Genomic DNA, 22,271 nt, shown 5'->3' on the forward strand with positions numbered 1-22,271 from the left:
ATGTTCTGTTTGAAAAACTCCCTCCAAATATTATTAAAATGTTCTGGAGGACTGACTTTGATAAGCCTTCTCTATTTTTGATGCTGCCTCCGCTCTGAGCAGGGAATTGGACTAAATAACCTCATAAGGTCCCTTCCAGACCAAATTCTTCTGTAGTTGAACTGAGATTTATAAGAATCGGGAAATTAAAAATGGACTATTAAAAAGCAATTCAAACTGCTTCTCTCAGCAGTCATCTTTCTAAATAAAGCATTTTAAAATGTGTAGGCTAAGAAGTTACGAGCAACTGGTAGGTTTGACTGACTAGGTTTGCTTTGTAAAGTAATTCCCTGGTTGATGATGGTGAATACTGCTACAAGGAAAACCCTGTTGACCCCATGTTATTTAAGTCCTATATACATCCACAGTAATTACAAGGGGCCTGGATCTGAACTTCTCCCTGCGGCGAAATTTCTCTTGAAAGAAGCAAGTGCTGCTGACCTTTATCCTGTAAGATATTATATTGTCAAAATAATCTCATGCTCTGAAAACAGCCTGAACTGAGCCTACGAAGAGTTTCAAAATACATAATTAATTCAACCTTAGAGATTTTAGCTGCTTGCTTACTCACACAAGCTCAGAGATTAAAAGCTGTGTTTCTTTGCCTCTGTTAACATGACTGGATAGGATGAGGGATCTGGAAACATAAATAGAAGAATTACTGCTAGCAAGGCACGCAGTTCATGCCGATCCTGCTGGTGTGCATCCACCTGGGTTCCCAAAATGTAACAGTGGAGGACAGAGCAGGTGTTACTTGGGACTTAGTCATCCTTCAGGTCTTCTGGAGGCTAAACTGAAGATAATACAACTCTAATCTACCTTCACACTCTTTCAAAATTTCTCAGCTGTAAGGCAAAAGGAGAAATCAGATAATGGAAGAAACAGGGCACCATTTCTGCCTGAAATTATGATTGGAGGCTTTTTTAACTTATGGCTGCTGGAATCAAGAGTAAAACATGTCTCTCCAAACAAGAAAAAACCCAAATCCCTGAGTATTAACCAAGAAACAAATGGCAGTGTCTGCAAATCCTCCCTTAGTGCCTTTATTGACATGATTAATATTTGTCTTTTGAGACATGAGGAAAAAAACCCTCCAAATACCAACGGGGATCACCAGATTTAGACCCCTAAATCCTCTTGGTAATGTTCCACATCATGTCCTATGGATGATACTGAAGGTTTTCTGAATGACTTCTGTAAATTCTTTAATTCAAGTACTACTAAAACTATCACTAAAGCAACTTTGTGTGGGAAATTTTGCCAGTAGATGGAATCTTGCTGAATTTAGGTACAAATGATTTTGATGGCTGAGTCTGAGTTACTCACACTAAGCTCCTTACATTGGATCTATTTGCAATTTAATCTTAGGATGGCATGAACTGATTGAATCAGTGGCCCACATATGAGCACTCAGTGCCGCCTCAGACGCATGAGGGTGTCCTGCCAGGGCACAGGTCTACTGGTCATATGAGAGATTCCCATCGCTTTGTGGGTGTCTCAAATATCTTTCAGGGGGCACTGGACTCTTTCTGGTGGACAATGAAAACAAACCGTTTACTTCATGCCTGACATAAAAAGAGCCAGGAATTAATAGGTCAAGTGTTCGCGTCCATCAGTCAGATGTCTAAATTGGAGATAAAATTACCCCACCTATCTTCTAGGAGACTGGCTTAAGTAAGACCCTGATGTGAAAACTAAGCCTACTGAGTCAGAATTTGCTTTAATTGATAGTGTCTTGGCTGTATCCTTTTAAAAATCTAAATGCTATTGATTCAGGTGGATTTAATTTATCACTGGTGCAACATAATTCTTTTCAAATGATCCCCTGCTGCTCCCTCTGGAGCCTGACGAGCCAGCTGACAGAAAATCATTTAGTAGAGAAAGAGAATATTTAGTACTGCCTAAAGACTCATCTCAGGTATTTATTTTAATACTTGTTTTTACTGTTAAGAGTGATTGATAAAGGGGATTGGAAGCAATGTTAAGGCTGCTGAATCTGGGGTGAATATGAGGAAAAGTGTTTTCTTGCTGACATCTCTGAAGGTCTTGTACTGATGGGAGGAGATAGGACAGTTGAATCGTTGGTAATCGAACTTAGTTAATTTCTTCTTAGTTCTTTAATGCAATGGCATTTGATTCCCCCTCCTCTCCTATTTGCTGGAACTGTTGTAGCTCAGCCAGTATCAAAGACCTGAAAAATCAATGTAAGGTGCAATGTCTGTGAAAGGTCAGAAGTGAAAGAGAGTTCAGCCTAATAATCTTTTCAAGTCCTATGGAAAGGATATTTAATAAAATATTAAAAAATCAATTGAACTTTCATAAAACTTTAGGTTAGTATCAATGCTGAACAGGAGATAACTTAGCAAGGGAGGAGACGTGAGTGGAGCATTCAGACTTGTACTGCAGTTTCCCTCATCTTGAACAGTTTTTGTTGCCCTGAATTGACTGGGGAAGAACACTGACTTGGAAAGCTAGTGAGATCCCAGCTCCCCTCCTGATTGATAGAAATATCTCTTTCTAATTTACTAGTTATATGCGTGCTGCAGTAATTTAAAATGTTGCAGTCTGTATGAGAAGGTTTCCTGCTGCCTCACCTTCTTTCAGTTCTGACGAAGTATATTTGCCCAAGAATAGAAAATTGCACACTGCTTACACCACTGCTTACATTTGGCTTCATAAAGTCATCTCATATTGCTCAAAACTAATACATCTGTTTACTTCTCAAATGCAGTTCTAATTGTTTAAAAACTGATGACTTAAGCTTTGCTTAATTTCCAATTTAAAACCCCTAACAGCCATTGCTCATACAGTTTTGTAGCTGTTCTATCATGGCAGGGATTTTTACACACCTCCCATATCTCTCCAGTTTGGATTTTAGTCCTTTAGTTACTTGTCTGTTAATAGAACATTCAAAGCAGCTGGTGTTCATTCCATTGGTTTCATTTTTCACTGCCTCATTCATGTTTTCTTGGGCTCTGGCAAAAATAAATATTTTTCCTGTGCTGTCTAAGCAGTGTCAGATTCATTGTCTGAAGAGCCCTTCTGTCACTTTTTTATCCTTTGGAAGTGGATTATTCTTAGAAAAATCCTGACTCCATCAGGATTTTTACACATGGAGGCTTACAGAAAGAGTACTTTAAAATATTTGGGAATACAAAATGGGTGCACAATTTCTTTGATTGAGCATCAGTTATAATGGACACTCAGTCATAATGGGACTGCTGCAGATCATAACACGATCATCCCAAATCTTTCAGTAAAATCCACCTGCCAGGGTTTTATCTAGGCTTGAAGTTTCTTACAACTTGCTTGGCATGCTTTAAGCCAACCAGAAGTCATGGCTTTGCTCTGCAAATATGATCTGCAAAACTCTTCTTTAACCTTCTAGAAAGATACCTAGAAAATAGTAATTGTTCATTTTTCATAAGTTAAACTCCCCAAACAGAACAGAATCCATGCTGTCAGGGCTGAACGTCACAGGTCATTCAAGAACCACACACTACACATAATTTTAGCTAAGTAGTACAAATGAGTTTAGTCCAAGAGGCAAACTTTGTGCATACCCAACAACTGACAGGAGTAACTTAATCAGAAAACTCAGTAGTGTTGGCTGTTATCACTGGAAAATGCAGATGATGGTGGCCTTGATGCTGGAAATGATTTGTCTTAGCTGGGATATTCCAGCTGAATTCCCTCCTCTACTGTCTGGGATGCAAACCCACATTACCTTACGAAGTTGCGGGAGGAACAGCTGGAAACATCTAAGTACCCAGTACCTCTTCAAGGGACTAATATGCTAAACAGACTTCTTGTGACCAATGCCTGTTCAGTGGTGATTTGTCTGAATTAGAACTGAGCAAATAATAAAGGATATAATCCATCAGTCTGAAACATAACAGTATTTACTCTCTGAGTCCAAGCCCAGCCTGTCTGAGGGGTTCAACCCAAACACCCAGCTTGGTCAGAGAGGTAGAGATTTTTTTGGGCAGACAATCTGTGAGGTATCATGGGCATGACATCCACTACGTGGTGCTGACCATCACTTTTCCAGCCTGGTACAGACACAGTGCATGGCGCTGTGGGATTTTTCCCAGAATATGTTGTTGTTCAGGGTGAGTCAGGATGCCAGAGTCCAAACAAAACTCAAGACCAGACCTCACCTTGTTATTGTTACCAGCAATTGTTGCCATGTTTGTGTTTTCTTATCATATTGATTAACAATTACAGTAACTTGATTATTACTATTTCCTAACATTCAGTGACTTACTGATAACATATTTAAAACTTGTTTTCTCTTAAATACTCAAAGGAGAAAAAGGACAATTAGGAAGTTGTAATAGTCTAATTATTCCTCTGTGGTTTCTTTTAGCTACTTTTTTAGTGTGCTCTTGATCTTATATTAATGTCCACAAATCAATATGTGTATAGTATTGCAGATAACATCGAGTAGGCAATCAAACAGTAGTAAATGTGATTGAAATAGGATATAAAATGGGGAATTAGCTAATGGTTTAATTTAATTTATACTCTGAAATTGTTGTTAAAGGAGAGAACATTTCAACCATTAGGGAATGAGTAAATATGTACTATGTTTTAATTGGAAACTGATGGTACCTCACTCTTTGGTGCTTCGCTTCCTGAATGATACTGTTATTTCTCTGTCTTTTTAAAGCTTTCCAAGTCCTGGAACCTAGATGGTAGAATAAGTGATTCCTTTTGAGAGATTTAAATCATAGAAACAGATCAAGAATCAGATCACAGTGGTTTTCTGAGTTACCTTCCTGTAGGTGTTTGGAAGAGCTTGCCTGAAAAGATGGGATATTGTAATCAAAAACAGAAATTAAGGAACGACCAGAAAATTCACTTTGGGGGAAACTGTACTGGGTTTGCATGCCAGGGGGGCTACATGGGTGGCTTCTGTGAGAAGCTGCTAGAAGCTTCCCTCATGTCTGATAGAGCAGAGACAACATGTGATGAACTGACAGCAACCCCCACGCCCCGTCCCCCCTGCACTGCTTGCAGGGAGGAGATAGAAAAAATTGGGAGTGAAGTTAGGCCTGGGAAGAAGGACAGGGTGGAAGGAATGTTTTTTTAAAATTTGTTTTTTTTTCCCCACTATCCTACTCTGATTGAATTGGTAATAAATTAAACTAGTTTCCCCAGCTTGACTCTTTTTTGCCTGTGATGGTAATTAGTGAATGATCTCTGTCTGTCCGTATCTCAGCCCATGAGACTTTCGTTGTATTTTCGTTGTCCAGCTGAGGAAGGGGAGTGATGGAGTGGCTTTGTGGGCACCTGGTGCCCAGGCAGGGTTAGTCCACCACACAGCTGCTTTCCGAGAAGTCAAGTCAGTGAGATGTCTGCAGCTGTATGCATCCTGCCTCCTTAAAGCTGAGCTGTGTAAGAACAGTCTGCAGTGTTCTGCCATGCTGTGAAACTGGATTTCATGCTTTTAGTTAGCTCCAGATATCAACCATTTCAAACTACAGAAGAAAAATGATGAAAGGTATGCCATTTTCTGCAGACAACGATTCTGTTTCATATAGTCCTACTTTTGTTGTGTAACTGGAATACCTGCCTATGTTTGTGATCACTATCCTCGAGTGGAAAGCAAACGGAAGTCCTCTTGAGCATGTACCATGAACATCAAGGACATCATAAAGATGGTTGTCTCTCCTCGCAGACAAATCCCAGACACACTTGTCTTGAGCTTCTTTGCATAATCAGCTAAGATATTAACTTAGATAATAGCACCATCTATTGAAGATTTACAATAATATTTAGTCTAGATTTTAAATTACCATTTGCCAATTCACTTTTGTTGGCACTACAAATCTAAATGCGTATTAAGATCATAATTTTAGCATTGTATCTGACATCTGCTTGTAATTTATTAATAAGGGTTAAAGTAGACTATCTGGTTGGACAAATAGAGCAATCCATGAACTTATTATGTCCTTCTTTTATAACACATACCTCATGATTTTGGGAGCACTTTATTTTTATAAATATGTAATCTTTAGTTGCAGCAGTCTTGCCTTATAGTACAGCCAACAATGTCTTTTCTTTGGTTCCTAATATTTGTGTTAAAATTATCACAGATTTATAGTCAGGACTTTCAAAAGCATGGAGCACTATTAGTGAAGCTGGATTTAAATGTTCACATTTAAAAATTCTTTGTAAGAGCACCAGAATAAATTGTATGTGAGAAAGATTGATATTGTTGAGGTGAAGTGCAGGGTTAAGAATGTGTTGGTAAAATCTTGTCCCTTAGGCTTTCTCTGGTGATTTCTGAGAAGTTATTTTAGCTTCTTGTCTATACAGTGGAGCTGGGAAGCCGGGAAGAGTTCTCACAGTGCTTGCATTTCTATCCTGTTTAGACTGTTCAGGACAGGGATATGGTATTTCACTGGTCTTCACAATTATCTGCCCCTGAATTTGTTTGACCTCGTGGCTCAAAATTAACAGATGTAGCACATTGTTTAAGTGAGTTTCCTTCTTCCAAATATGATACTTTTCTTAAATTTCAATGGGTTTGTTTTTATAGAGCTTATTTACTTGTGCTGACTGTCTTTACTGAACAGCAAAACAAGTCTAAAATGCAGTTGTGCTTTAAGCATTAATATTTAAGAAACTCCAGTCTTTTCTGCCACACACAGCCCCCTTCCCTGCATGTGCCTACTTATCTCATGAGTCAACTCAGTTTTGGGGTGACATCGGGAGTAAAAGAGCATTCCAGGAGCTGCTTTTTAAGCAGCCCATTAAACTAGATGGAGGCTTGAACCTATTTCCCTGCTGAGCATAGAGCTCGCTCTTTCTGGATGTTACTAATCTCACAGGCCAAGAAAACTATCCTGAGACTCATTAAGATATTTATGAGGAGCAACATTGTTAAACTGAATGTGACTGCAATCAACAGCAACTCCCAAAACTTTATCCCATACATAACAGGGTCTCCTGACCTTGTTTTAATACAGGTGTCAAATGCACTGCGATATAGCTAATCAGTGTAGGGGTTTTATTTTTATAGAAGGACATTAATAAACATTTGCAGAAAGTCTGATTTGTGTAAGTCTTCCAAATGTTGCTTCTATAGCATTGCTTTTGTTAAAGAAATAAAAGCAGTAAGTGCAATTTCTGCATGCTTGTCCCCTTGTTTCTGCAAGGCAGGCACATCTGAAATTTATTCTGGGCCAGGAGAAACCTGTTGTCAGGCATTTCTGTAAAATGTTTGCAGTATGCCATGGCTGTTCTGTCTATCTTTCTGGACACTGAAGTTCACCAAGTATAAAAAAGGAAAGCATATTGCAAAAAAAAATAGCTATGATTTCTTTAAATGTCTCAAACCAAATCTAAAACTGCTAGAAAAATGTTTACTAGGAAGCTCTCAGTAGAGAAGTTAGTCATTCTGCGTTTTGTGCGTTTTCTTGCCTGTTTCCCATTCCTTTTGTCCAGTTTCCCCTCTCTTCTGCAGCACCATCTCATGTTTTTAATGAACTTGAGAGAGTGAGATCTACTCCACATTGCACAGGAGTACAGCTGTCAGGCAGTTCAGAGAAGTTTTCTCAGTTACACTTGCCAAGTCCTATGCAGTATATGTGAGCTTGGGTGTTTGTGCGTATCTGGGTGTGAAAGCCTGACAAGGAGACCCTCTGTTGTTGAGCTAACAAAAGTGAAATTCCCAGCCACAGACCAAAGGAAACAATGTCACCCATTGCAGCAGCACATATTTGAGGCCTTTTACAGACATTCGTTAAGTTTTATCTCCTTTCAGAATCCCACATCCTAACAACAAATCGAGACAGTCCCACGTACCTGGATCAGTACTAAAGTTTCATGAGGTTCAATATCTCTACATGGCAAAGTACTTAAGAGCTGTTTGATAAACCTGGAGAGAAACTCCATTTTTGGTCACTTCCAAGACATGCTACTTATTGCTTTTATTTCAGCATCTGTCCCTATTCAGTACATAAGGACATCGTAGCAGCTTCATACGTATTTAAGTGGAGTTCACCGTCCTGAGGGATGTGGGAAAGGCAAGGAGTATAGTCAGGACCCTAAGTTTTAGGAAGGCCAACCTCCAGCTCTTTCAGGAGTTAGTCAGAAGGACCCCCGGGGAAAGGGTCTGCAGGTACAAGGGGGCAGAACAGAGCTGGCAGATCTTTAAAGACATTTTCCATAGACCGCAGGAGCTCTCAGTCCCCACGTGTAAGAAATCAGGAAGGGGAGACCGGCACGGCTGAATTGAGACCTGCTGGTCAAACTAAAGGGCAAGAGGGAACTGCACAGGCAGTGGAAGCAGGGACAGGTATCTTGGGAAGAGTATAGCGACGCTGCCCGCTTGTGTAGGGATGAGGTCAGGAGGTCAAAGGCGCGGCTGGAGCTCAATTTGGCCAGGGATGCAGAGAATAACAAGCAGGGCTTCTGCAGGTATGTCAACCAGAAAAGGATGGCCAAAGCAAGAATACTCCCCTGATGAGCAAGAATGGCAACTTCATATCAACAGACGAGGAGAAGGCTGAGGTACTCAACAACTTTTTTGCCTCAATCTTCACTGGCAGCCACTGTCCTCACCCTTCCCCAGTTGATGGACTGCAAGATGGGGACCAGAGGGGCAAAGCCCCTCCCGCTGTAACAGAAGACCAGGTTTGGGACCCCTTGAGGAATCTGAACATACAGAAGTCTATGGGACCTGACGAGATGCATCCCAGAGTCCCGAGGGAATTGGCTGATGTCATTGCCATGTCACGCTTCATGATATTTGAAAGGTCATGGAATTCAGGTGAAACCCCTGGTGACTGGAAGAAGGTAAACATTGCACCCATTATTAAAAAGGGTAGGAAGAAGGACACCTGGAACTACCGACCTGTCAGCCTCTCCTCTGTGCCTGGGAAGATCATGGAGCAAATCCTCCTATATGCTATGCTAAGGCATGTGTATGACAGGGAGATGATTTGAGACAGCCAGCATGGCTTCACCAAGGGCAAGTACTACCTGAAAAACCTAGAGGCTTTCTATGATGGTGTGACTAGATCAGTGGACAAAGGAAGAGCTATGAATGTGATCAATCTGGACTTCTGCGAAGCCTTCAACACAGTCCCTCACCACATTGTTCTCTCTAAATTGGAGAAATATAGTGGTTGGCTAAGGAATTTATTGGAAGGTCTCATTCAGAGGGTAGTGATCAGAAGCTTGATGTCAAAATTGACACCAATGACAAGTGGTGTCCCTCAGGGGTCCATACTGGGACACATTAAACAATTAATGTTAAATGTAACATTTCCATCAATGGCTTAGTGAGATCAAGTGCACCCCCAGTAAGTTTGCAGATGACACCAAGCCGAGTGGTGCAGTTGACACACCAGAAGCACGGGATGCCATCCAGAGGGACCTGGACAAGCTCGAGAAATGGGCCTGTGTGAACCTCATGAGGTTCAACAAGCCCAAGTGCAAGGTCCTGCATGTGGGTTGGGGCAACCTCTACTATCAATACAGGCTGGACGATGAGGGGATGGAGAGCAGCCCTGCTGAGAAGGACTTGGGGGTACTGCTGGATGAAAAGATGGACATGAGACACCAATGTTGCTCGCAGCCCAGAAGGCCAACCGTATCCTGGGCTGCGTCAAAAGCAGCATGGCCCGCAGGTCAAGCGAGGTGATTCTGCCCCTCTGCTCCGCTCTGGTGAGACTCCGCCTGGAGTCCTGCGTCCAGCTCTGGAGCCCCCAACACAAGAAGGACATGGAGCTGTTGGAGCAGGTCCAGAGGAGGGCCACAAAGATGATCCATGGGCTGGAGCACCTCTCCTATGAGGAAAGGCTGAGGGAGTTGGGGCTGTTCAGGCTGGAGAAGAGAAGGCTGCGGGGAGACCGTCTAGCAGCCTAAGGAGGGTAGATTTAGACTAGATACAAGGAAGAAATTTTTTATGATAAAGATGGTGAAACACTGTAACAGATTGCCCAGAGAGGTGGTGGAGGCCCCATCACTGGAAACATCGCAGATCAGGTTGGATGGGGCTTTGAGTAACCTGATCCAGTTGAAGATGTCCCTGCTCACTGCAGGGGGATTGGGCTAGATGACCTCGAAAGGTCCCTTCCAACCCAAAGCATTCTATGATTCTATGATTCTAAGTGCAGGTCTGAGCAGAATGAGCTGAAGGGTGTAATCCAGAGCCTGGTTGAATAGAGGCCTAATTGAATCTAGGTGTAAACAAGAAATGAGTTTGGTGTATTACCTAACAAGGTGTCATTGTCTGTTGCCTTGCTCTCAACAAATCTTGTTATGTCCACCTCAGGTCATGAATTTAATGGAAGGCTTTTGTGATATATTAAGTAACTTATAAGAAATTACTTGGATTTTTAGCTGGACTATGATCCTAAAAAGGAACATTATTAAATACTTCATCTAGCAGAAGTATGAGATTGCTTAATTCATGCTGTCAATTAATAGCGTCCCTGAGGAAGTCTAATTGTCTCTGGATGATGTAAGTGCACACCTGCACATGGTGTGTGGAAGGATAGTGTCATAGTTGGGAGGTTTCTTCAGGAGTGCAACACATCTGTGTCTTGTCCTTAACTTTTCCAAGGACTTTCTCAATGATTTTACGAAAACTGCCCCCCTGTACCTCATTTTATCTGCAAAGCCTATAGTTTATGAAGATATACATATTTATGCATATAATACAATGGTTATGGAAGGTTTCTTGTAATATGGGAATTAGGAGTATAAATAAAAGGCAGCAGATTTAAAATTAAGCAAAAGGAAGCAGTCAGTTAAGCTGTATAAACCGTTGCCACAAGATGTTATGTAGGCCAAATCACTCATGAGTTCCAGAAGTGACTGGACAAATTTATGGTTCATTAAAGTCTATTAAGCTCAGATTTATTGGTATGTCTTAAAACATAGTATATTCTCTCACAACAGATTAACAGGAGCTGGGTAACAAGGAAAGTGATTACTCGATATTTCCTTCCTCCTTAATTTCTTTTGCTGCTTCTGACCGCTGTCAAATTCACTTTGGTCTGACCTACAGCGCCTGGCCTTCTGTCCTTTTGTTATTTTTTTAAGAATGAAATTTCGGGGACAGGAATCCAGTTTTCTTCCTCCTGTTTTCATCTGTCCCTCCTGTTCTGCCTCCAGTCTGCTAGAACTTCTACCTGACTGACTTGGCGTACTGTGAGCAGCACTATTAAATTAAATGTGCTACTTATTGTGCGGAGTTATCACACACACATGCCGTAGTTGGCCTGAGGCTCTAGCTGGGAAGCTAGGCTGTAGTTCTTTGAAAAACAGACTGTCTTCTGCTATTTTTATTTTCCCAGGCCCCCAGAACAGTGCAGCCTTGAGTTTGGCTGGGACCTCCTGATGCTATTTTGGTATCAATAATTAATGTTAATGATAACCAATAGTAAAGGGATAATTAACTCTATTAGAGAAAATGTACTGTCACTAGGTAGTAGGAACATTTTATCTCTCAGTTTTGAAAAGAAAGCCTGATATCTATATTAACTTTTCTGATCCGTATTTATGAGAGAAAGATTTGTTTTCTTTCACTACAAAAATGAACGACATCAGAGCATAGAATTTAAAGGGACCTGTTAGGCACAATTTACTGCTATTTCAAACAAACCTTTCATTATGACTTTTATAAACTGATTAAGGTGGGCTGCTTCCAACCACTATTCCTCCTTGAAGGATGTTCTAGAGTCTCATTTTTCTCCTGGTTCAAGTTCTCCAGAGCAAATTAATATAATTTTGTTTGGTGCTAACTTTGCACCTTCACTCAAATAGTTATTTTCTGGTATTTATGTCCTTGATATATCTATGAAGAGTATTCATTTCCCTGCTCAGGCATTATTCCATAGGCTAAACATGTCAAGCATGTCTAGTATTCACTAAAGAGATGGTCTCTCTGTTCCCTGGCAACCCTTGTCTAAACCTAGCCCTATACAGATTTATCTTTATTGAACATTTTGCATAGTCTTCCAGATGAGACTTCTTCATTAACTCATCACTCACCTATCCCTGGGAATATATTACTGCTGTGGAGAGGAAATTCTATCCCTCTCATACTTTTAGGGGCTGCATAAAAGACTCAAAATCATAGAATCATAGAATGCTTTGTGTTGGAAGGGACCTTCAGAGGTCCCTGCAGTGAGCAGGGACATCTTTAACATAGAATCATACAATGATACTGACTCTTAAATGACTTCTGACTGTTAAAAGTACTTCACCTGAGTTATACAGCTAACACATTTATATTTTCCAGGTCATCAGATCATTGGCGTGTGGACATCCTGTGATGAACAGTCTTGCTCTGCCATTTACAACTGATGAACAACAATTACATAGCTAAAGTTCAAGTGAATAGTCCCTAAGGGAATGACCTTGCTTTTGGTGTTATTAGATTTCTTCTTGTTGCTATTATTATATTACTACTATTCCAGTTCGAAGGTCACAAAATGCTACTTCACGAGTAACATAATTCTACACTGGCAGCGACTCCCAGCTTTGCTGTTATCAAGATTTGTGAGTACATCTCTATTAAATTAATTAATGAAAATAGTATTTAATACTTTATATGAGTGGTTTTCGTGGCTATTCTTTATTACAAACAAGCAAAACAACTCAATAATATTTTTCTAAGACTAATCCTTGAGGAACTTTACTAGCAACTCGCTTCAACCCAACATGTGATTATTTTCCTTTCTATCTTTTTTCTCATGTTAGATGCTGTGTTTTGTACTAACTCCTAGTTCAACTTATCCTTTTCCATGTATCATCACAGGAAATGCTTCACTCAGCCTCAGTTAGCTGGGATTTATATGACTTCTTTGTCTTGATAGTCAGTTATTTTATCAAAGAAACATAAAAGAACAGTCTTGAATAGTGTACCTTTGATAAAACTCTTTTGTGTTGTGTCCTAGTCTCCTTATACTACTGTGTCCTTAATTATTTTGTCTTTAGAAATCTTTCTAAGGCCCTGCTTGTTACTGAACCTATCTCTAACAGATTATCTCTAACAGATCTCTGGGTATCTGTTTCACTTGCTCTCCTCCTCCACTGCCACCTTAAGTGTGGACACAGCATTTATAGGGCTAATATTAGTCACATGAGAGAACTGTTCTTAAACATAACTTTGGATGACCAAGGACTAGTCTATCGTACAAGAAAAAAAAAATCAGATATTGCTGAAGAACATGCTAAATGTTTGATCTTCATATTGTGTTGAAGGACTGAATTGGCTTAACCACACACACACACACACACTGGGAAGTGATATCAGCATATCCTTTCATATATTATCAGGTTAGGGCATGAGTGCTTAAGCCTTTCTAGAATCTATAGTGAGCAGACTGTGATACTTATGAAAACATCATAAAAATTCTTAGGATCTGATTAACTTAAGTGGGCTTTTTAATATTTTGAAGAGATCAGCAGAACCTGACAGTTCCTAGGGCCTTAATGGAATGTCTTAAAAAAGTACAGCTCTTCCTCCTGGGTAACCAAAATTGAAGAACTCTAAGGACACTGGAATTGGGAATGATCCAGTGCACAGAAATCTTGTTCCTAAAATCTATAAGCTTGGACAGAACAAAATGATAAGATGCCATGGGAAACATTAACTTTAAAAAGTCGAGCTGCTGATTGCTTCCTTGCTTTTGGGTGCTGTGAAACAAGATGCCAGCAATGTGGTGCAAGTAAACAAAAATGTGATAGCCATAGAGCTTGCCAGGAACAGAAACATGCTGGTAAATAAATCCTGTTGAAGAAAAGTCTACAAAGAGCTCCATCAAAACAAACCAAGCTGTCAGATGCCTTCCTTGTTTTCAGGATTCTTGTAGTACAAAAGGTGAGTAACAGACTGAATCAATGAAAGGCTGCTATACTTGATGACATTTTTTTCAGAGCATCTCAAGAATTCAGAGTGAAAAGGAAAGCCGTAACTGAGTGTTGTAATAATTTAACCCACTGGTAAAAAACCTCTTGAGAAGACAACCATCAATGTTAAGGTATTCTTTATTTTGGAATGAAAAAAATCAAACAGATCAGCTTTTATTCAACCTCTAAGCAGGGTATTGCCACTTAGTCCTTGGCACAAGTCACTAGCATGGCTCTTCCTTTCAGTCACTTAAGCCAGATTTAGCTGACCTATTTTTATGAAGTGGAATTGAACTTTGGTTAATGCCATCAAAGCCTTGAACTGACCATCTATGATCTCTGGCTACCTGAAGAAATTAAAGAAAATTCTTTATCCTCTCTCCACACATATTGCTCCCTGTCAGAAAGCTGTCAAACACGATAAATCATTACTCTATCCATTAGTATTACTGAAAAGAACATCCAGCTCTACATCTATACTGACCACCAGTTCAGCCTCACAGGAATGTTCAAGGGTGGATTTCCTTTTAGGAATACCTTTCAGTCTATTCCTGTGGCATTCTATCTTCTACCACTCATAAATGCATTTAGGGGAATGACATTAAGCTTGCAGTTCAGACTCATCCTCTTCAAAATTCCAGGCAAGGGACAGGGGACTGAAAGAAATCGCTTAATGCTGCTATAGATGTATTTCACTCGTGTAATCAAGAATCGATGTTACAGTGAAACTGCACACAGTGAGTGTTTTATTCATTAGGTTAGTGAGTAACTATTATCTGAGGTACCATGTGAAGAACTGATAGCTATGAATGGCATCTGGAGAACACCAAATAAGTGATGGAAGTCTATATAAACATAATTTGGGCACAAGCCAGCATTACCAAGGAGAGTGGTGAGTATACCCTCAGACTGTCAACACAAGCATTGATTCTCTGACAGCAGAGTATTGCTTGTCTGGTTCAATAGCCCTAATATAAAGCTAATGATGCTTTGCAGAAGATAAATATGGCACTAAACTCTGCTTTAGTTCCCACCTTCAAGTACTGTTGCATACTCTACAGCCAACTACAAGATACGAAGTAGTCGTAGTACCGAAATATTAGAAAATCTCACAATAAGGGTTTTCCGAAAACATAAAGTTGCATCACTTCATGCCCTAATATCTCAGAAATCCTAGCAGTACATGTCCAAATCTTCTAGCAGAACACAAAAATGACATTAAAATAGCAAATTGTCATCTTACTGTCAAATAACATACAGTTGACTTCAGGGAATAAGGTATGAATTCCCCGTAGCTGGGAGCTGGGTACCTTGCCTCAGCATCTAAGGAACTCATAGAATATGCATATTTCTTTTATATAAATGCAGAATTTAGTTATGAATTTTATATAAATCATAGACATATTCTGAATGTGGTAAACTTCAGACTATCATCTTCTTAAATACGGTACAGTGTGCTCTTATGCTGAAGACATAACAAGGACTCCAGGCTTCTCTGGGCTCTGCTGAATGGTTTGAACATTTTGGTATGAATTTATGATTTTTTTTCTTTAACTTGAAATTCTATGTAAGAGAAAGGCATAGCGCTAGAGCAAGAGAGAGAACAATAATGAGAGCAAGAACAAGAGCGAAAGAGAAAGACTATGTTTATTCGTCTATGGTACTACTCCCAATATATATCACGAAAGCTGTATAGGTGTAGGAAGAGATCTCAAGAGGTCTCCTAATTCATCCCTGCTCAGACAGGATTCAATACCTCTTCCCTGAGGCTGATAAGTGACGCTGTAATGTGTTCATTAAAGCTTCAGATGACAAGGAGCCAGCAGAAAGCATTTCCTATTATCTGAACGGAAACATCACATGAAGATTCAGAGGTTTATTTCTTGTCAAACCTACAATAGACACAGAGAAACAAACATCAGTGCCTTCCTCACAACAGCTTTTTACACAGTAAGAAGTCTGTTACAATCTTTGAGCTACACTGTCCTGTTGCTTGCAAAACCAAGACTGATTGCTTCAGCCTTTCCTTATAGATCCCATTGCCTAAATTGTTTGGCACTATTTCTCTCCCAGTAGAGAGTTTACCGAATCTCCTGCATTTTTACTAGTGTGAGGCCCACAAGAGGACACAGTCTAACAGCATGTGGTGGGATAACCACGTTTCATCAAGTACGAGGTACTTTCTCAATACTGCTGGGATCGAGAGACTTTTTTGCAATGACAGGTCATTGTCAGCTGATTGAGTTTATGGTCCACTATAACCCTGCTGACAGAATTATTAAAAATTTTTGCTGCAGAAGCCAGTTCTCTTGAAATTGTGAACTGGAAGTTGATTTTCCTCCCAAAGTGCTTCTTGCTTCCTCTTCCCTGGGGTAATTCCTGTTTGCTTACAGTAATCTCCATTTCCTCCCATTATTCTCCCTGAAAATCAGGTAAAGCACACATTTTGCATTGGACAATTCCCAGGCTATCCTTAAAATTTGCCTGTAACACGGCATGCCTTTTTTTATTGACATTTCTTTCATATAGAGAAAAAAAAGGTTTTTTTTTTTGTTTAGTATTCTCTGAATTAATAATTTAAAGATTTGGCCTAAATTAGATAAAGAGAAACATGACACACATTGTTTGCTAGATTACTTATTTCACAGACATTGATTTTAAAGAAACCAACTATGTCTGTAGAAAAAGTTTGCATAATATATTGGTATTTCAGAGAAACAATGTTTGTGGTGTTTTCTAGAGTACTGTAAGGTAATCCATTAACTAAGAATCCATTAACTAAAAAACCATTGACTAACATTAGCTGTAATCTTTGTGTAGTACTTTGCTATATATGATTTACTGATCGTTTTATTGTATACAGTTTAAATGTATTACAGAACTTTTACCACACTCACAAATTCACGTTCAATGAGAAATTATGATTTCATTAGTCATTTTGCAGCTCAGACTACTGCTGTATGAACATAAACTTTTCTGCTTCAAACTTTAGTTACATATAAATATTAAACTTCCTAATAATTTTGGATATAAATTACATAAGTACAGGCGAAGGGTAGAAAAGATTCTTGTTATAATATTGCTTGCAGCTGCTGTGACTAGAATCAGCCTTTTAGAGAAACGGAATAATTATATGTCTTAAAATAGTAATTTCTGTAAATTACACTGGTTGAAGACAAATTTCCTATTGTGAAAGGGCTTATACTTGAAATTGTCCCAAATGCTGGAAGTATAACTCAGTCCATCCTGTAGTTGTCTGTAACAGCAGACAAAGAAATAGGTGAGAGGATGGAATTAGTCCATACATAAAGGTCTACGCCTTAGATGAAAAGGCTATGTTGACACCACGGCTGCTAAATAAGAGGATAGGACTGCAAATCATGATCAAATATAGTTGTGCCAGAACTAAAGGTCTAAGTCATTAACAAATACATTGAAAGAATGGTGCTTTTTTTACTGATCACACCCTTTTGGGGCTCCTGGTACAACACTGACACCGTGAGATTTGTGCTGATGGGAGCAATATTTATCTCTGTGACTGTTAATCTGTTGTCTTCAGAGACATCAGGCCACAGTTCTCAGATCAAGTTTTCATCATTCTGATCACAGTGAAGCAGAGGAAGGCACCCATCGTGATCTTCTTCACCACACTGCTAATGGGAGCATTGATTACTGCTGTTGTGTCTTCCTTCCCACTCCCAAAATAGCTTTCCTCTGTCTTGCTTACTCTCCTTCTCTCTTTATGTATTTTTAAATAGGTTTTGGCACAGCCAGAAATGTGGCAGATTCTGTAGTACTGCTGTAAACACAGAAGTAGCTACAAGCAATTTCTGAAACAGCCCAAGCTCACAGAAGTTTGCTGGCTTTCGGTAGGGCTGATGACATATTTGCTGTGCTGGTTTTGTGTAGCATTTTTGGGTAAGGATCATTACTAAGAGCAGAATTTCTGGCTTTTTGGTTATCCATTTTCCATTAATTTTTTTCTTTTGTTTTGTCTAAAGGAAAAAAGTCCTGGCTTCTACTAATAAAAGTTTCAGCATCTCAGCTGGCATTTTCTGCTTACCCTCAAGCAATTTCTATTTTTATATAATCTAAAATTTTGGACAAAGCATGCTGAGACAGGCTTACATGCACAAAACTTTACTAGGATGTCCACGGCTGATGGCAGACATCAATTCTAACAGTGAATGTTACAGTGCAGCAGGTGATGACAATAAAGATGACACGGTGAATTTTCACTGTGCTTTTTCTCTAGCACTGTACAATTTGACAGGGAACTACTCACACTTCCATTTGGAGTAATCCTCTAATATAAACTAGAATCTATAAAGGAAGGGGGTAGGAAAAGGCAGAGAAAGACTACTGAATATTGGGTTTTGCAAATGCAGAACTATGAGAATAGGAGCCTGAGAACAACAGCACGAGAACAAGGCAAAAACCCTGCCCGGGAGAAACCCTGCCACAGCAGCTCAAGTGGAAAGCACAGAGCTGCAAGTGAAAGGCAGGAGACAGAACTGCAAACGCTGCCCTGTGCTTTTCTGCGTGTAAAGCACTGTGCAACAAAAAGTTTTCCAGGCATGCTTTCTCTGCAGCTCAGTGAAAGGCGAAGAAGGGTGTTGAGAAGGAGTGCCTTATCTGCTGCTTTAGCATTTAAATAGTAGACTAGTTAAAGAATAGTGATTGTTTGTAAATGTTGTTAAACAAGGTTTAAAGTGGTTTACTTGAAATCCCCCTCTTCACAAAGGAGCCAGAAAAAGCGTCTTCTTTAAGACATGTTCTACCTTGCTTGTTTTGCCAAGCCTTTCGAACTGCTAAGTACTGTGTAGTTCCCTACCTGTTTAGTTAGCTGTCCCCACAAATCTGACCTCAATCTGCTGCATAGAAATTAATCTGATTATGCCTGATCCTACAACAGGATTAATTATTGACTGCCATCAACCTTGTAATAATGGGCTTTTATATCTTTGAAGACTGTTGTCAGTCTTCTTTCTGGACTGCAATTCAGGTCCTTCAACCTTCCATCACTGCTACTGGTTTTTAACCCACATAATTCCTAATGATCTCTTTTCGTTCTTTGAATTTTTCCTTTCATTTCTTTGAGAGTAAGTCCCCCCACCGAACACAGCTGTTCATCTTGTGGCTCACTCAGAACCAGTAATTGTCTTCTGTCTTCTATGTTGGAAATTCCTGCTAATAATGCTGAGAATTAGATTTATCCTCTTTTGTAGCAGCATTGTATTGTTAACTCATTTAATCTGAGTCTACTATGCTGACACTTTCCTGCAGTTTTTCTGCATAGACAGATATTCTCTATTATTTATTTGCACATTCACATATTTGTCTTTGCATAATTTTGCATTTATGCTTATGCATTTCAGTCTTCGTGCTTTCTGGACAACTTTTATTTAGCAAGGTACTTTTCAAGACCAATCTTGTCTTTCCCATTGCCCACAGCTATCTATAGCTCTATAGTACCAGCAAACACATTCATTCAAGTTGCTAGTGAAAATACCAATAATACCAATAATAATACCAGCCAGACTCATTTGGCTGAGGACTCACCAAGAGTCCTCACTCTCCAGTTCAATAGTGAACTAGTGTCTCACTGAATATAGTTTTTCAATTAAATGTGTGTCTGTCTTATTCTGAGCCTGTTTTCTTAGTTTGCTCTTAAAATTATTTTGTGGTACAATGTCCAAAGTATACTTAAGTCTAGATGTTTCACAGCTCCCATTCTCCCCCTTCCACTGGGCCACCAAATGAAGTTATTTTGGCTGTACCTGATTTTTTCTTGACAATGACATGTATTCTGCTTTGTATGTGCTAAGTGTTTATGAATCGATGGATTCATAATTTTAAAGCAATAGTTTTCTGAGAATCAGTGTTAGATTAGCTGGTCTATGATTCTCTAGATCTTTTCCCTCCTTTCTTGTTTATACAGATAGGTACCATAATAGCTAATTTGCAGTCCTCTGTGGTCACTCTTACTTTTCTTGCATTTTTAGAGATAGTTATTAATGACTCAGAGATTACATTGACTATATTCCTAAGTAGTCTGGGGTGAATTTCATCAATTCCTGCTGACTAAGATACACCTAATTTATCTTAGCATTCATTAACTTGTTATTCCTTCGGCTTGTACTGCTGCCACCTCATTTAAACTAGTTTATTTAGATGTCTCTTCATACTTTATAATTTTTGGTGAAGAATGATGGCAAAAGTATCTGTGCTGCTCTTTGTCATGTCCTTGTTTCTATTACGGTTGGGATTTCTGTTAAATTTTCAAGTCATTAGAAGTCTCCTTATATAGCTGATGCAGCTATAACTGTTTCTTACTATACTTCTTTCTTCCCTCTAGTATAGTGATATTATTCTGCCTTTTCACAGTCTTTTTCTGAGAGAAATGAAAATTATTATAGTTTAAAGCTGCCCCAACTTTCAGAACTGTTTCCTTGCTAGCAGGCAATACTTCAGCTATGTTTTTGTATCTTGAATAGAATTTTGAAAAGTATTTTAAAGTGCTATGGTTGCAGCAGTAAGCAGGCTGAAGTCTTGCTATTGAACTTGTTAGTGTTAATACTGTATGAGACATTCATATGAACAGCTGATACTGATCCAGTCTATGTTGTGAAATGAACACACCTCACTTGCAATTTCATATGAATTAGAGAGTTCGGGATTTTTTCCCCACAGAAAGTTTCATTTCCTTGGCAAATATCTGAATACTGAAAAAAAAACAGTTCTACCAAAATAATTTTAACATAAAATACTGCTGTGTTATCTGGTGCTCCCAATCTCTGGGGTAAATTGGTGCCACTGTCTTAACTTCATCTCTTGTGATGGACCACAGGCTCCCTATTTATGTAGTTACAGTTCACTATCATGCAAGCAGTAGAATATGCTTACATCTACAAAAAATGAAGAAATCAATAAATCATGTGTCACAGAAAATTGACTCTTGGGGAAAAAAAAAAAGAGAGCTATGGTTTAATCAAAACAACAGCTTTCTAATCAACAATAGGGTTAGCTGGAATCTGTTAACCACCCCTAACCATGGAAGTTGCTGCTCGTCCTCTGGCCCTCCCTCTGCTGAGATATATATCTGTGCTGCTAGATTTGCTGAGGCTGTCTCTTCTTCCCCAGAAACAAGACAGCCCTTCAATCTGGAGTAGAAGATGTAGACCCAGCCCGAGATGTATTTGTAGTGCTATAAATTATGATGACCCGTGACATCCCACTGATTGCTTATTTGATAATCTTCATTCTGACATATAAAGCAATGGGCAGCCCATAGCTGAAAGCTGAACTGGCCTTTGAGGATTTCTGGAAGGTTGTGATGGACAACACTTCTCAGAAGAAGAATAGCCATCTTTAGTGTTATTTTCCAGCAGGATTCATTTTATTGTGGGCACAAAAAAAGGCCCCTCTGTCACTGGGTAAGCAATACCTTCATATGACAGCTGAGGAGGGAAAGTCAGAGGTGGCTGATCTTTCCCATGGCCCATATTTTGTGCCACTGTCTATCAATAAAAGAGTTCAACACTTTTATTAGACTTTCTGATGAATGGGCTTAGGACATGAAATCACCAACGGCCATACTTTGATCAGCCTGACAAGTAAAACGATTGGAATTGCTGGAGATGGCAGGGAGGAGGAGAAAGACAGTCCCATGGAAGAAATAAATAGGGAAAATGTCCCTTCTGCAATCTGAATGATGCCATGGTAAAACAGACACATTAATTAAAATTAATCAATTTACTTTTGGTAATAATGAATGTTTCCCAGATATAGCTAATTATTTTGGATGGTTTTAGTTTACGATAAAAGCTTATTTTCCGCACAAGCCATCCCCTTCTCCTTCCTCTTCCACGTAATGATGTTAGAAAACTATAACTTGATATGACTGCTATTTTCATAACAGATTATTATGGTAACGTATATGGATTAATGGGGGTTTTGCCTGAATAACAATTGTAGCAATTGGCCCTTGGGCTTTCATGAAATGGAGTCAGAAAAGGGGGAACTAATTATGAAAGAGGAATGATTTCTATATTTTTAAACATGTATGTTGTTGGGAATGGTGTCTCTGTTTAAATACAAAAATCAATAGCATAGCAACAAAATTGTCAAAGAAAGCAAAATACAATCAGAGTACATGTGGAAAAAGCTATTCAGAAATAGTCTGCCTTCATTTAGTATGATGCAAAGTGCTTGCAAGTCAGTGTAAAATGTATTAGAAATATAGCAACCAATTGCTTCCCCTACAGGAAAATTAATTGATATGATTTTTCTTTCTTGGAAAAACATTTCTGTTTTATTTAGATGGATAGGGGAACACAGAGGTGACTTTCACT

At 39.2% G+C, this 22,271-nt stretch overlaps 1 long non-coding RNA gene across 1 annotated transcript in view; it reads left to right on the forward strand.

Annotated features, from left to right (window-relative positions):
* LOC142361966 (uncharacterized) overlaps window positions 1–22,271 on the forward strand; it is a 170,742-nt gene that overhangs the window by 133,662 nt on the left and 14,809 nt on the right. Inside the window, exon 4 of the long non-coding RNA XR_012764555.1 lies at window positions 12,305–12,564. This is a non-coding gene — a long non-coding RNA (uncharacterized LOC142361966). The remainder of the gene's footprint in view (window positions 1–12,304; window positions 12,565–22,271) is intronic.

This window comes from Opisthocomus hoazin, chromosome 1 (genome assembly GCF_030867145.1).
Source record: "Opisthocomus hoazin isolate bOpiHoa1 chromosome 1, bOpiHoa1.hap1, whole genome shotgun sequence".
NCBI classification, from domain to species: Eukaryota; Metazoa; Chordata; class Aves; order Opisthocomiformes; family Opisthocomidae; genus Opisthocomus; species Opisthocomus hoazin.